The sequence below is a fragment of the Spinacia oleracea genome, chromosome 5 (assembly GCF_020520425.1).
Source record: "Spinacia oleracea cultivar Varoflay chromosome 5, BTI_SOV_V1, whole genome shotgun sequence".
Taxonomy (NCBI): Eukaryota; Viridiplantae; Streptophyta; class Magnoliopsida; order Caryophyllales; family Amaranthaceae; genus Spinacia; species Spinacia oleracea.
This window is the reverse complement of record NC_079491.1, coordinates 91,101,943-91,119,133: the sequence shown is the minus strand read 5'-3', so window position 1 is coordinate 91,119,133 and position 17,191 is coordinate 91,101,943.

Here is a 17,191-nt window from a genome sequence, read left to right as displayed (position 1 = left end):
TTCAAAATCCAACTTCAAGATTCGAGTACAATCTCAATTAGTGGACCATCCCATTTGTTTTACTAGGCCTTTTCCACTCAAAATCATATAAGGCAAGTCAAATTCGGGCGCCGACCCACAAAACCGAGCATGCCGGGCCCCGTCCCGTAAAACCGGAATTAAAAAACCCGAGAAAGGCTTGTTTTTAGACGCTAAACGATGCCTTAACCTCCAAGCATATACAAAACGTCAAACCTAGTAAGATTCGTACAACGGGTACAACATTACAAGACAAAACAAGGACGATTCCCCGTCCTTGCTTTGGCGGCATTCAAGCCACGTCAGCAGCACGCAACGCTGGCCTGGCGCCAGGCGCTGGCGTGTGCTGGAGTTTTGCACCATTCCCTCCTATAAATACCCCTCATTTCCATCGAAAAAAGGGGGAGCACAACACATACAACGTCGTAATTTCGACATTACTCCTCACAATACAAACTCAAAAACTCCTCAAAAACACATACAAAATTCCTAAATTCAAAAGCAATTGGGAGCTCGTGCCTAAGCCTAACTAGGTAAATCCGAATCCCATTTCAATCAATCATGCTATTTTGATTTCAAATGATTAGCAAGTTGGTATTTTTTGCCATAAAAAACACCACTTGCAACAATCATACATGCTTTTTCAAAAATACAAACTTTTTTCAAAATACAAAATACAAACTTTCAAGATTCAAGGATGTTCAAAGTTGCTTACATTCATCTCTTTGAACTAGAATCACCTTCACGTGTGGAGTAATCAAAGATGACACATTTTTAGCATTTAAAGGTTTAGTCTTTTGAGATTCAAGACTCCATTTTTCAATATACAAGTTCAAGTTTTCAAATTTCAAAGATCCCACCATGTTTAGGGTTGTTCATAACTATCTCTCTAAACTAGGATCATTTTAAGTTCAAATTTCAATCGTTTCAAGTTAAAATATTTCAATATTCAAGCTTTCAATTTCAAGTTTAATATGCAAGATCTAGGATATTTGGGTTGAGCAACCTCTCCCAAGTTGAGATTTTTGGCTTTGAATTCGTGTCGGTCGCACTTATTTTTAAGGAGTCGCTTGGCGTTCGAATCTCATGTGCCCAAGTACAAATTTCAATTATGCACCTTTCAATATCGCACCTTTCAATATCGCACTTTCAATATCGCAATTTCAATATCGCACCTTTCAATATCGCACTTTCAATATCGCACTTTCAATATCGCACTTTCAATACCGCAATTTCAATTTCGCACTTTCAATTCTGCACCTTTACTTGCCTAGTCCATTTCTAGGCAATGTGGACCTACTCCCTAGTCCTTTTCTAGGGGGTCTTGTATTTACTAATTCCGCACTTTATTTAGTATTGTGATGTTGCTTTATGTGCTTTATCGCTTTTATCACCAACATGCTAAATACCACAAAATACAAAGGTTACATCACACTTAACGAAGATATTTTTGGACAAACCGGCCTTAGGTTCCTTAAATCAATCTTTAAAGCAAAGTGACCACCGTACAATTAGAAATTCTATTTTGCTCTAAATCTCAAACCCACATAGTCTAATCTTAGGGTTTATTTTCGAAATAATGTTGTGCCAACGTACTTGAATATTTCTAAAGCTCGCCGAATAAGCATTTTCGTTCCCGAGCCCGGATCTCACCCATCCGTTTCAAGGATTCAAGGTCTTATCCAAAAATAGAGTCATTTTGCGGTCTTCCCAAACGGGACCTAAAATAAAGTATGGTGGCGACTCCTTCGAGGTGCAAAAAACAATTTAACGGTTCTCTAAACGAACCGCCGCGTGCCAACCCCCCTTGTAGGAAACGGGAAAAATAAAAAACCCCCCCTACATATGTCAACACATAGATCCTACTCCACATAGATGCTTCAATGTGTGATCTTTTATGGGTCATAGCGCATTTCTCGACACTCCTCCTTATACCTGCTATTTTCAATTTGGCCCAAAGTATTAATGGTCCAAGTTGTGGGTCTGGCTTTGATACCATGGTAAACTCACAAACCCATACACAAGCCCATACAAGAGAAAATATTGTCCATATATAAGTCTGACGAGTTTACATCCTAAAACCAATTGATGATAGATGGAGTAACCAACTAATCTTATATGTTGATCAATCTTTCTCTATTTTTTCAATGTGAGATAACTAGTCTATACTCACATTTGGATTATTATACTCTTTAACACTCCCCTTTGCATGTAATCCACCTTTTAGTTTGCAGTCTGGATAGGTCACATAACATCCTTACTGGACCTCTTAACTTGAGGTTAATCCCCTACATAATAATTTCAGTGGGCCTCCATTTTGGGACAAACAATGAGCCAAGACTGTTAGCTCTAAATAGAAGAATGCAAGATTGAGAGGAATTAAATATCTGTACAAGCATGTATGAGAGAAAATATATATAAGCCTGACGGGAATTCATCCTAAAACCAATTGGCAATATGTGGAGTGGCCCACAATTCTTATATATTAGTCAATCTAAGTCTATCTCTTTCACGTGGGACAATTAGTCCAAACTCACAGGGGGGCTAGTCTTCTCAACACTCGCCCTAACATATATGTGAGTCCATCTTATTTCTTGGAATTTGGATTAGGTCACTACTTCCTCGTTGGACATTCTTTGGCCTTCCAATTTGAGGTGAAATAGTCATTTCTTGGGGTAATCAATTATGTTGGGATTTCTGCTCCAAACAGATATTCACGTACAACCTTCCAATAGCAAAACTTCTTGTATGGTTCGCAGACTATGCGAACTACATTGTGGGGGGTATTCTTCCGGCCGATCTTACATATTAACAAAAGAAGAAGTTCCTGCATGATGTTCGGTGGGTTTCACTTGTGGCAACGGTTTAGTCAATGGATCCGCGACGTTGTCGTCAGTTCCAACCTTGCAAATCTCGATTTCCTTTCTTTCAACGTTCTCTCGAAGTATATGAAATCGCCGCAGTACGTTCTTGGACTTCTGGTGGCTCTGGCCATTTAGGCGCTATAATTTTATAACAATGAACTTCACAGCGCCAGATTTATCCGTGCTAAGTCACTGACAACTTATCCAGAAATCTATCTGTACCATGATTGGCTGAGAATAAAACTGTAGTGCCAAAAGGTAACAGTATAGTCAAGCAACTAAAGCAATTAACACCCTTTTTACATGGAACCAAATTTGGCAATGGAGGACCTAGATTAATATTTGATACTTGTAACGGAGTCCACGTAACACAAGAATATCAGGGGCAGATCTATGTACACCTTCGCAGCTAGCTTCTTAGAGGGACTATGGCCTTTTAGGCCACGGAAGTTTGAGGCAATAACAGGTCTGTGATGCCCTTAGATGTTCTGGGCCGCACGCGCGCTACACTGATGTATTCAACGAGTCTATAGCCTTGACCGACAGGTCCGGGTAATCTTTGAAATTTCATCGTGATGGGGATAGATATCCAAGCTTTCAATTTCAAGTTCAATATACAAAATCTAGGACATTTGGGTTGAGCAACCTCTCCCAAGTTGAGATTTTTGGCTTTGAATTCGTGTCGGGCGCACTTATTTTTAAGGAAACCACATGGCAATAAGGGAGTAGCCCATTAGCGTTGTTAAGTGATTTAATATCCCTTCATTTATCAAGGTGGGACACTCACATGTGTTGTTTGGGAAAGTTATGCGTCAACATGTTCGATAAGGCTGTCAAAACTGCCCCGATCCAACCGATTTCTGACAAAAATCAAAGTGACTCGGAATAAAATCACACATTTAATCCGCATAAACACAATGACCCATCACAACTAGGGACGAAGCTACGTTGGGGCCCAAGGGGGGCCCCACCCCTGTCACAAATCGGAGAGTCCCTATATAGCAATAATACTAATGAGAATAGATAAGGAAATAAGGTTTGTTAAGTTGTAGTGGCTTAAAGCATACTAATGTCACGCATTTTGCTTTTCTTTGGTCCTTCCCTTCTCTTCTCCTTTGGTCCTTCCCTTTTTTTCTTCTCTTCTTTCTTTCAAAGATTATTTTTGCTCAGTAATTTCTTTCACAAAGAATACTTATAAAGAATTAGCTTTTCTTTTTAGGGAACTAATAAAAATTATCTATTTTAAAATCGTTTTTTATTTTCTTTGTTATTTTTACTTATATTATTTTCGATTTACAAAAAGTAAATTAAATTGTCCGGCCTCCGTCAAGATGGGTTTCTGGCTTCGTCCCTGGACACAACTACATTATCCTATTATAACCGAACGATTATACCCAATCCACCAGCCCTAATATTGTTCGATCTTGATTCGTTTACTTAATAGGTTTAAATGTTTTGTTCAAACTCGTTTATAGGCTGTGGCCCGTTTGGATCAAATGAAAGTATGTTAGTAAGAAATTAATGCAGTATGCATATGTAGTTATGTACGGTCTATTTGTCCTACTATGTTTAGAATAATAAGTCAATTAATATCATATTAACTCTTGACACTTTGAGTCTTTGACGTACATGTAGGCATGTAGCCACTAAATGAGACAGATTCCAAGCGTTTTAACATGACCTATAATATCCATTGTTCAATCTTGACCAATACAAATATTTCGTTAGCGAAAATAGTTAATTGTAGTCAACTTTAAAGATATAGATATGGGGCTCTATTACTTGTTTTACTGAAATAAGAGAAGAACAAATTTAAATAAGCATCGGATCGTGCTAGGTTGATGTTTACGAAATTAAGTTTAGGTTTCAAAAGCCAAGACCAAACCCATGCCATATAACACGGCACAAGTACATCCACTTGGGGGTGATCTTTTCGTTGTATGAAACCTGATTTATCTGAATTTTGTTGTAAATGAATAAACGTGATTAACTTTATAGTAACTGGACAATCTTGATCATAAAGAGTAAATTTGAGATAGTCAACTTATAGGATCGGAATGAAACTTATTCACCTGATAAAACTTGATTACAATGTATATGGATTTAAGACTCTGTTATTTTCACCTTATTTTCACTTATTTCAGGTATAATAAGATAAGAAAAAATAAGAAAATTTTCAAAATTACCACCTTATAAAGTTTACTTATTCAAACTTACCACCTTATAAAATTTTAATTTAAAACTACCACCTTATAAAATCACAAACCCACTTTAAAGTTACCACCTGCTAACGGATTTTGTCAATTTTCAATTAACATGTTGTAACTTTGAAGATTTATTTATGTTTTTCCTCCAAAATTTTCATTTTTGGGTTTAAAATTACCACCTTGTAAATCACAAACTCTCAAAGTTACTACATGTTAACGGAAAAATTGACACCAGGTGGTAACTTTGAAGGTTTGTGATTTTTTAAGGTGGTAATTTTAAATTAAAATTTTATAAGGTGGTAAGTTTGAAAAAAGGGACTTTATAAGGTGGTAATTTTGAAAAAATACATAAAATAAAATAAAATAAAACGAGGGTCAATATAATATAAGCTAACTTAGATAAGATAAGGGTCAATAAATTCAAATAATAATACTTTTTTATAACTTCCAATAAGGGTTAATAAGATAAGATGAGATCAAAGAAAGTCGTATTTACATGCTTAAATGAGAGGATATCGAAGAAGTTGCAAGGATGGAAGGAGAAGTTATTGTCACGACCCGCGAAAGAGGTGCTCATAAAAGCAGTTGCACAAGCAATCCCAACTTATATGATGAGTATTTTCAAGGTGCCGGACGGTCTTATAGATGAAATACATACGGTGTTAGCAAGGTTTTTGGTGGGGCTCAAATGGGACAGAGAAAAAGATTCGTTGGCATAGTTGGGAAAAACTTTGTTTACCTAAGTCAAGGGGGGAAATGGGCTTTAGAGACTTAAAGTGCTTCAATCAAGCATTACTTGCCAAACAAGGTTGGCGGCTGAGTACGGAACCCGCATCACTGGTGCACAAAGTTCTGAAGGCAAGGTATTATAAAAAACTCAAGCTTCTTGAGTGCTCTTAGAGGCTACGATCCTAGTTACAGCTGGAGAAGCATGTGGGGAGAAAAATCGATTCTCCTTGATGGCTTGAAATGGAGAGTGGGAAATGGCACCACTATTAAAGTGTGGGAGGACTCGTGGCTGCCTAGAGAAGGAGCGCACATTGTCCCTACTCCATTGCAAGGCTACGATCCAGAACTAAGAGTAAGTGACTTGATTGATGCAGAGGGTAGAAGTTGGGATGTAGACAAGGTGACTGCTAATTTTGTGGAGGAAGAGCAGAAGGTAATACTCGATATACCGTTGTCAAATGTGTGGCAGTGTGATTATGTGTACTGGTGGCCAGCCAGCAATGGACTCTACTCAGTGCGGTCAGGCTACTGGCTGGGTAGAATGGGTCACCTACGCACATGGGAGCTATATTTTGGGGCGCAAGAATCTGATATGTGGAGAACAATATGGAGTTTGGGTGGACCTCCGAAGTGGAAACACTTCCTATGGAAGGCATGTAAGAGAAGTTTGGGAGTAATGGGTGTCCTACATAGGAGGCACATTCGCGATTCAAGTGTGTTCCCCGTGTGCAACCACAATGAGGAGACGATCATGCATTCAATGTTTGACTGTAAGTATGCTTCCCCAATATGGATGCATAGTGAGTTTATGAGCCTACTAATGGAAGCTCCGTGTGACTCCTTTGCGGAAAGATTTAAAAGGATAGCTGGTAAGGTGGATAGAGGGCAGTTATGCGTCTTTGCTTCACTTGCGTGGGCATCGTGGTTCTGTAGAAACAAAGGGGTGTTTGACAGCAGTACAAGTCCGTATGACTGTGGCAACGAGTTATGTGAAGCCGAGTGAGGATTATGGCATTTACAACAACAGGGTTTGTATGGGTGTGCGCAGGCCTTACTTTCCCTCGACCTCATCATGGAATACTCCTCCTCATGATAGTGTAAAGATTAATGTGGATGCCCACATAACCGGAGGACATGGGGTATGTCTTGGGGTGGTGATTCGGGATGAAGGGGGACCCTTCTGGTGGCAGCAGTGAAGAAAATAGCTGCAAACTGGGCTCCTGAGTTAGCAGAAGCGGGGGCAGCAAGGTATGGAGTGGAGCTGGCAACGAGATTGGGGTATGACAATGTAGTACTGGAGTGTGACGCATTGGGGGTTGCTCGTGCTATTCACGGAAACAAATGGGGGGCATCTCCTATTTATCTTTTGTATGATGATGTAACCCGAATGAGTGCAATCTTTAATCAATTTAGATGTGTTCATGTTAGGAGATCAGGAAATACGGTGGCTCATTATATAGTCAGGTATAATAACATAAGATAAAATAAAATAAGATAAAATGAGGATCAATATAATATAAGATAACTTTAGATAAGATAAGATAATGGTCAATAAATTCAAATAATACTTTTTTATAACTTTCAATAAGGATTAATAAGATAAGATGAGATAAGTTTAGGGCCAATAAAATAAGATGAGATAATATAAGTGAAATTTAGGTGAAGATAATGGTACCTTATTAAATCTGAAACTTATTTTTGTTTTTTAAGGGTGAAAAGAAATTGTATTTAGTTATTTTTTTTGGTAGTACCCGATTCACCCTTAGGACTAATCCGGATTCGGGCCGAGTTCTGGGTGGATAGGTTCCAGTCCCCTCCCAATTGTTGTTGCGGGGGATCGAACACGAGTCCTCCCTACCAAGTTCAGCCCCAATCACTACTGAACCAACAAGAAATTGGTTGTATTTAGTTATAGTGGGTAATAGGGCACGAGAAGCAATAATTTTGACATGTAAGTACGTACGTTAAAGCAGGGATAAAGCACGATCTTACGGGAACTAACAACGGGGAGCATACACCAAACATATATATTTTGTATTGCGAGCAAAGAGACTTTGGGATGGAAGCAAGCACGTAAAGTGAATTGTTGTTGGTGAAGATGTGATCATGTGAGAGTTGATCGAAGACCAACTTTTCCTCGAGTGACTCTAAATTTCAATGACATCACATTAATAGTATTATAACTTAGGTGAATATTTTAGACCGAAGAAAATCATAGATCGATCTGACTATGTGAGTTGAAAGTACACTTGTCCCGGGCATATTTTGATAAATAGAAGAAGGATGCTTAACTTAATTATACAACTAGTAGTGTTCAGTTTATCACCAATTAATTTAAAGATGAAAAGTTATTAAATATGGGGCTGAGTTGTGTCCATAAATAGGAGAAAAAGTTCATATTGCAAGATCAAATGAGATTACACTTTAATTAAAATCATATGGCAATAAGGGTTAACACTTCTCCTTTGATAAACCTTATGAGCCGGTCGAACCCATTTTGTCATTTGGCCTACACCAACAAACCTTTGTTGGAGGAGAGATTGATCATTTATAAGAACACATTTGGGCTAAAATCAATTGACGATAGCAAAGTAACTCTTCAATCTTTTACGTTACTCATTCCCTTTCTACTTTGATATGAGTTAGTAAACTGCTCTCATGGTTGGCTATTAGCCTATGCAAACAGACCAATAGCATAGGGCCACCAAAACAAATTAGGGCCGGAAGACCCTTAATTTTTTTTTTAAAAGTACCATCCTCACTCTTTCCAGTTTAGTTAAAAAAAAAACCATAACTCTATATCCTCAAAATGGTCATAACTCTTAATTATTATTTATATATTCTGTAGATCAAATATTAAATCGGTGTAGTCATCTTATGTCAGTAAATTGACTTAAAAATTAAAGCAATTCAACTTGAAAAATGGATAACTGACAAGAGTAATCTCAAAGAAAAAAGTACTATGAAGTATTGAAGTGCATAGAACACATTGTATTTTATATTGTATGAATTTATTTGATTTTAATTTCATAATCGCATCCCTAATTTTTTGCTCCGCATACAACATACATGTAAAAAATCGGTGTTTGCTTATGCAAGGGCCCTAAGTTTAATACATGTATAATTGACACAGGGCCTCCATATTGTTTAAGACGACCTTGACTGCTCCCGTTGTTTGATTGCTAAAAGATAGATTTTCATGTACTACTATCTTTTACTGAATATCTCAACATTCCATGTGTTACGAAATAAAGCAATTAGAATAAACTTATATAGATGTTGTGAATGGCAAACAGAAAAATTGTAGTGTTGTAGATGAACCACTGCTCTAAAAAATAATTCCGCACTACCCCAATGTAGTAGAATGTTTGTAGTTATCCTTCAGGAATCAAGATTAGCACAACACCAAGGCTCATGTGTACTCACAAGGCTCGATTGGAGACCATTTGATCTTATAATCATAATCTCATCCCTAATTTTTTGCTCCGCATACGACATACATGTAAAAAATCGGTGTTTGCTTATGCACGGGCCCTAAGTTTAATACATGTATAATTGACACAGGGCCTCCATATTCTTTAAGACGACCTTGACTGTTCCCGTTGTTTGATTGCTAAAAGATAGATTTTCATGTACTACTATCTTTTACTGAATATCTCAACATTCCATGTGTTACGAAATAAAGCAATTAGAATAAACTTATATAGATGTTGTGAATGGCAAACAGAAAAATTGTAGTGTTGTAGATGAACCACTGCGCTAAAAAATAATTCCGCGCTACCCCGATGCAGTAGAATGTTTGTAGTTATCCTTCAGGAATCAAGATTAGCACAACACCAAGGCTCATGTGTACTCACAAGGCTCGATTGCAGACCATTTGATCTTATAATCATAATCTCATCCCTAATTTTTTGCTGCGCATACGACATACATGTAAAAAATCGGTGTTTGCTTATGCACGGGCCCTAAGTTTAATACATGTATAATTGACACAGGGCCTCCATATTGTTTAAGACGACCTTGACTGCTCCCGTTGTTTGATTGCTAAAAGATAGATTTTCATGTACTACTATCTTTTACTGAATATCTAAACATTCCATGTGTTACGAAATAAAGCAATTAGAATAAACTTATCTCGATATTGTGAATGGCAAACAGAAAATTCTAGCGTTGTAGATGAACCACTGCTCTAAAAAATAATTATGCGCTACCCCGATGCAGTAGAATTCTTACAGTTATCCTCAGGAATCAGGATTAGCACAACATCAAGGCTTATGTTCCCTCACAAGGCTCGATTGGAGAATATAATATTGCCCAAAGTAGAAAAAAAATTAGAGAACACAAGGCTCGAGGCCTAGCCAAGGCCGACCTGGCCAGCCGATGCCTCATGCGAGTGTGTGTCCACCAAGATTCCTCTTCCCACTTTCTTAAACAAATAGTAAACTCAACACCCAATCTATACCTAGTATTTAAAAAGGATAACCATACATGATTAGATGACACGTGTCACCTTAGATGACATGTGTCACTGAAGGAAATAATACCCTTGCTCCAAGTATGCATTTAATGATAAGTCTAATAAATGCGGTTCAGTATTAATAAACAAGTTAATAATTCAGTGAGATCAAGTGAGCTGAATGCCTAGCTAGAGGCCGCTTCAGTTCAAGTGGAATTAATGATATTAATCCACAGCTTACTCTTGACTGAACCCATAGGGTCACACAAATAGTACGTAAACGGATCAAGTATTTAATGGCATTAAATACTCCATCTATGGTTATTCGGAATCGACGGATCTTGGTTTCAGTGGGAGCTAAGATCGTCAAAGGCAAGTAAATGAATACTCCGGAAATGATGATATTGCCGGAAACGATGATATTGCCGGAAACGGAAATATGGATCGTATCGGAAATATAAATATTATCCAAGTCGTAGATGTTGCCGGAAACGGAAACATGGTACATATCGGAAAATATTACCGGAAATGGAAATATTGCCGGTGTTGTGGGGTTTTTCCGATGAGATACCTTGGAGGTTTTCCGGTAACTTTTAAGGATTTAACAAGATTGTATTTTTATAGAGAGAGAAAGTAGAGAGAAGGCAGAGCAGCAATTGCCCTTGAATATATTGATTGTGACCCCTTTTCTAGGGAAGTGGGACTATTTATAGTACTAGGTTTTTGTGGGAATGACCTAATATTCCCTTAACATGATTGGCTGGGGAATGGGAGGAGGACATGTGTCCTTTCTCCTTACAATTCTTTGGCCCCTTTTGGCAATAGTGGGCTATTTGGGCCTATTGCTTAGTCATTCACTTGGGATACATACTAATTAAGCCCCTTTCCGGGTATAGGTATTATACATACATTTATACACACTTAAACACATACATTGTAGATACCTAGATTAATACTCATGCTCCGGAGTAGACTTCGTATGATTTCTGCTTAGGGGGCGTAATACGTGCCATGTGTCACATCCTCATTGGTACACGAAGGCATGGTAATTTTGCCCACAACATTTGCCCCTCAAGAAGGGCATTTCTGGAAACACTTTCCGGGTATCGCTTCTTGACCTTTGATTTGCATCTTCATCTTTGGGTCAGGTGTTGAGGTGGTGACACGTGTCACCTTTCTCCATTTTGCCCCTCCCTATATATAGAGGGGGGTAAATTTCATTTTTACGTTTCGTTTTCACAGAGCTGTCTCATAGGCGATTTCCGGCGTATTCCCACCACCATCAGGCGATTTCCGGCCACCGCGAGACTCAACCTTTTCTTCGTCAAACTCTTCCTGTTCTTCGCGAAACTCATCCTGTTCTTCGCGAAACTCATCCTGTTCTTCACCGAGTACTTCGCAGATCTTTCAAGGTTAGTTTTCGCCTTTCTTTCTTGTTTTTGTTATCCTCTCGTAATTTTTCTCTTTGTTAGCGGCCGACCTCTTAGTACTAGGTAAGGGTTTGAAGGTTTTATTTAAGATTTTTCCGCCGTTCATCTTTTGTCGGGGCGGACGTCAAATCGCGTCTTTTTCTTCATTGTTGGTCACTCCTAAGCCGTGCTTCGTTCACTATGCAGAAGGCATGGCTAGAACCAAGCAAACGGCAGATCCTACGCGCCTGCGCTTGCGGGAAGAAGCATCGACACCCCCTAGGGAGAGATATTCTTCCACCGCCCCGGCAGTCGACGAAGAATATGCCGAACTCTTTCAAGAGATCGACGAGTATGTCGAGGCGGGGGAGCAAGCGGCAAGCTCGTCAGAGGGTACAGCGAGCCAGGCAGTGGGGGAGTCAAGCGTCGCTCCATTGTCATCGGCCGCCGAGGAGCAAGAGGCTGCTCCCCAGCCTATTAGGCCCAGAGGGCGGGAGGAGGCCCAATTGCTTCCGTCGGAGATTTACCCAGACGTGGGTTGGATGCGGTGGCTAGACAGGCACGGGGCCAAGATGAGGGATGACCTCGACCGTCAGCCTGCTTGCCGAGGGAGAATTCCCCGTGTATGCCGCATCCATCAAACTCGGCATGAGATTCCCTCCACACCCCTTCGTTGTGGAGGTGTTAGATGGTTTTAACATTGGGGTGGCCCAGCTGACCCCCAACTCATGGGCGGATATCTTTGGCTATATTGCCAAATGTGCGCTGAACGACGTGGAGCCGTCTTTCAACGCTTTTCTGCATCTGGTCTCCCTCTCTCGTTCCCCCAGTGCCGCCAAAGGGTGGTTTAATCTGAGCAGCCGTGGTACCTACCAGACAGTGGTCGGCAAGCTCAGCAAATGGCATATGTGGAGGAAAAGGTGGGTCGTATTTTACACGGACGACCAGGAGATGTATGAGAGGATGAGCCGCTGGAACTGCAACGCCAACTACATGGACCATGACGAGCCCCTTCCACCCCTTACTGCCGAAGAGTGGGATCAGATAATGGTCCTGTTCAGGGCCAACACTTACCACTTAACAGTGGACAAGAGTTTCCATGTGTCGGCCGAGTGGTTGCCGCACATTAGCCAGTTTCGGAACGAGGCCTTTCTAGCGGCCGTAGGCTTAGGATATTCTATGACTCGAGGTTGTATGCCAATTTATGTGCCGTTCGGCGTTGGTCTATTCATTTTTCTAACTTTGGATTTCTTTTGTTCACAGAGGAAGGAATGAGCAAGTTATCGTTGGCGGATACTGGGAAGGGCGATATGACCGATTGGATGGCGGACATCTATGAGGCCAAGATGCAGAAAGCCAAGGCCGAGTTGGAGGAGAAGGTGAGTATTCTCTTAGGTTGTTTTTGCAAGTTAAGCTTCTCCCGTCCAGTGTCTACAGTGGACGTCTTTTTAGTGACGAGCCGATATCCTGACATGTGACCCGTGTTTGCTAAGGTAGGCCTCGTCACTTTTTAATGACGGGCCCCTTAGTTAGTGTTTTTCCTGCGCTTGCCAAGGTGCGCCTCGTCACCTTTTAAGACGGGCGTCCTCTTTTTTCTTTTTTTTTTTTTTTTTTTTTTTTTTTTTTTTTACAAGTGACTCGTGATTGATAGGGTACGCCTCGTCATTTTTGAGACGGGCGTCCTTTTTAATGACGAGCCACTATTCTGTGAGTGACTTGCACTTGATAAGGTACGCCTCGTCATTTTCGAGACGGGCGTCCTTTTTAATGACGAGCCACTATTCAGTGAGTGACTTGTGATTGATAGGGTACGCCTCGTAATTTTTAAGACGGGCGTCTTTTTTAATGACGAGCCACTATCTTGTGAGTGACTTGTGATTGATAGGGTACGCCTCGTCATTTTTGAGACGGGCGTCCTTTTTAATGACGAGCCACTATCTTGCGAGTGACTTGTGATTGATAGGGTACGCCTCGTCATTTTTGAGACGGGCGTCCTTTTTAATGACGAGCCATTATCTTGTGAGTGACTTGTGATTGATAAGGTACGCCTCGTCATTTTTGAGACGGGCGTCCTTTTTAATGACGAGCCACTATCTTGTGAGTGACTTGTGATTGATAAGGTACGCCTCGTCATTTTTGAGACGGGCGTCCTTTTTAATGACGAGCCACTATCTTGTGAGTGACTTGTGATTGATAAGGTACGCCTCGTCATTTTTGAGACGGGCGTCCTTTTTAATGAAGAGCCACTATCTTGTGAGTGACTTGTGATTGATAAGGTACGCCTCGTCATTTTTGAGACGGGCGTCCTTTTTAATGACGAGCCACTATCTTGTGAGTGACTTGTGATTGATAAGGTACGCCTCGTCATTTTTGAGACGGGCGTCCTTTTTAATGACGAGCCACTATCTTGTGAGTGACTTGTGATTGATAGAGTACGCCTCGTCATTTTTGAGACGGGCGTCCTTTTTAACGACGAGCCACTATCTTGTGAGTGACTTGTGATTGATGACGAGGCCCAATATTTGACTGTCCTTTACGTTCTCTTTTTTTTTTTTTTTAGCAAGCTAAGGACGCGGCTAGGGCGTCAGGGAAGAAGAAGGGGACGACTCTGTCCCAGCTGAAGAAGAGAGCTGTGCCAGCTGGCTCGGAGACTCCGAGTACCTTCAAAAAGCCCAAACCCATACCCCGCCGTCTTGTGAAGAAGGACGAGTCGAAGGTTGCTGAGGGGGGTTGCCCTGATGACGATGAGATTGGCGTGGACAAGCCGTCTCTGGTTGTGGACTTGGTGTCCAAATCGAAGTACGGTGGGCATCCGGACGAGCTGGAGGACCCTCTTCCTGGAATCCCGGCCGACGTCCGTTCCCAGATACCTGCGGAGGTGGCCCGCCGAGCTAGGTCATCGGGCGGTAAGTATTATTCGAACGTCGTTCAGACGTATCGAGCCTCCTCTGGCAGTTCTTCTTACTCTCCGCGTCATCCTAAGGCCGTTGTTTTTCCTATAGCCAAAGACAAAGGGAAGGATGCAGCTGCTGCAGAGGACGAGAACGTACCCGCTACTCCCCACTATTCGTCAAAGGATAGGGTGGCTATATGCCGTAAGGTTTTTAAGGCCGTCCCCGCGGAGTATGTTGCTTCTCTTCCTGGCCGCAAGACTGACGCCCAGTTTGGTGCGATCCAGGCCACTCTTCTCGACGTAAGTCTATTTCCAACTTGCTTGTACTTGTTTTCTCTTTTCGAGTCATTTACTAACATGTAGCTCCTTTTGCAGTTGCTCTGCCGCATGGAATTCTGCAAGAGTTGGAAGACCCGCACTGCTGAGGAGCTCAAAGCTCAGGTGGCTGAGTCCACCCACCATGGCGACTATGCGTTCAAATCTATTGAAGAGGTCCGCCTGCAGATGCAGACGACCATAGACCTTCAAGCAAAGGAGGTAGCTTCGTTGAGGTCTGACAAGGCCGAGCTGCTTAAGAAGATCTTGGCGCAGGACAAAGACATGGTGGCAATGGTCGAGGAGGCCAAAACAGCGGCGGCGGAAATACGGACGCTTCAGGACCAGTTGCGGGAGTACCCTCAGGTCAAAGAGGCGGCTGAGGAAGCCGAGCATCTTCGTGGGGAGCTGGAGACGGCCAGATCGCAAGTTCGCACCTTGCGTGAGCGTCTTCTGGAATCCTATGATCAGGGGGAGCAAGCGACCAAGGACGCTGTTAAGCACGCCTGGGAGAGCCACATGTCAGAGTATGATCTTGCGTGGTTCCAGCGGCGAATGGAACACAGTGCCGCTGTGTTGGCTGCTGAGCGTCTCGGTCAGCCGCCCCCTGAGTTTGTATCATCTGATGATGAGGACGATGCGGCCGCTCCCTGATTTGCTTCCTTCCCCGCTCTTTAAAATTTTATTCAAGTGTTCCCGTGCCTAAGGGCAAAAAACAATTATTCTGTTTAAGTTTTGGCGCTGTTGGCGTCTGTACCATTGTGCCTGCTGAGCACACAACAATTTCTTTCTTTTTGTTTTTGAATTCTGAGCTACTTTTACACGCCTTTCTACGGGCGTTGTTTTATAAGTAAATAGGTTGTTTTTGTTGCTTCTTTTATCTCGCATTTATTTGCTCTTCATAATTTGATTATTCCTTAATCAATAGGTATGGTAGCCAAGGTGCAACTGAGTGTACACTAAGCACGTTGGTGCCGCTGGCAACTGAGCATGCGCTAGGCACTACTGTGGTCGTCTCTTTCTTTGGCGAGCATGTCTATAACGATATTGATTGACGCAAGTCAATCAATAGGTATGATTGCCGCTAGACATGCTCGTCAAATGGACTGGACGGCCAAACGTGCGTGCCGCCGCACTTTTGAGCAAACAACCTTTGTCTCAAAGATATTGGTGCCGCAGGCAACTGAGCACGCGCTAGGCACTACTGTGGTCGTCTCTTTCTTTGGCGAGCGTGTCTATACCGACATTGATTGACGTAAGTCAATCAATAGGTATGATTGCCGCTAGACATGCTCGTCAAATGGACTGGACGGCCAAATGTTCGTGCCGCCGCACTTTTGAGCAAACAACCTTTGTCTCAAAGTTATTGGTGCCGCTGAGCTTTTGAGCAAACAACCTTTGTCTCAAAGTTATTGGTGCCGCTGAGCTTTTGAGCAAACAACCTATGTTTCAAAGTTGTTCATGCCGCTGGGCTTTTGAACAAATAACTTATGATTTAAGTTTATTTGTGCCGCTGGCAATTACTATGCCGTACTGGTTGGCCAGCAGCTTGCTATACTGGGAAGGGAGTTGGATAGGTGATCAGCCTACAACTTGGTGCTAATCTGGGCCACTTCTTAGGCTTCAAACAATTAGTCTTGCTGAGAGTTTTTGCTAATCTGGGCCACTTCTCAGGCCGTCATATAATTAGGCTTTGGTTATGCATTGGAGTGTACATTTTTATATTCATTGTGCGAGCAATAAATATTACGAGACAAATAGAGTAGTATTATTTATAACTTTGCAAGGCGAATTTAGCCGGTTACAAAAGTAATTACTACCCTACTATGACCATTAGAGGCCGCCCCTTGGGCAATGGATCGTGGTAAGTAAGACAAAGCTTATCACATATCTAGAAGAAATACTTCTTGAGATTGTCGGCATTCCAAGTGCGCAAAATAGACCGGCCTTGCATGTCTTGAATGCGGTAGGTTCCATCTCTAACCTCATCATAGATCTCATAAGGTCCCTCCCGAGTGGGCGTCAGCTTACCCTGTTCATTTGCTCGTCCTGTGGACTCCATTTTCCTGAGGACAAAATCTCCCACTTTGAGCACTCTATTAGAGACTCTCTTGTTGTATTCTCTGGCCATCCTTATCTTGTACAGCTGTTGTCTGAGCGCTGCATTTCCTCTAACCTCGGGCAGGAAGTCCAAGGCTGCTTTCATTGTCTCCCAGTTAGCATTTTCGTCATACAGCATGACTCTCAACGTTGGTTCACACATTTCTATGGGTAGGACAGCCTCGGCGCCATAGGCTAGC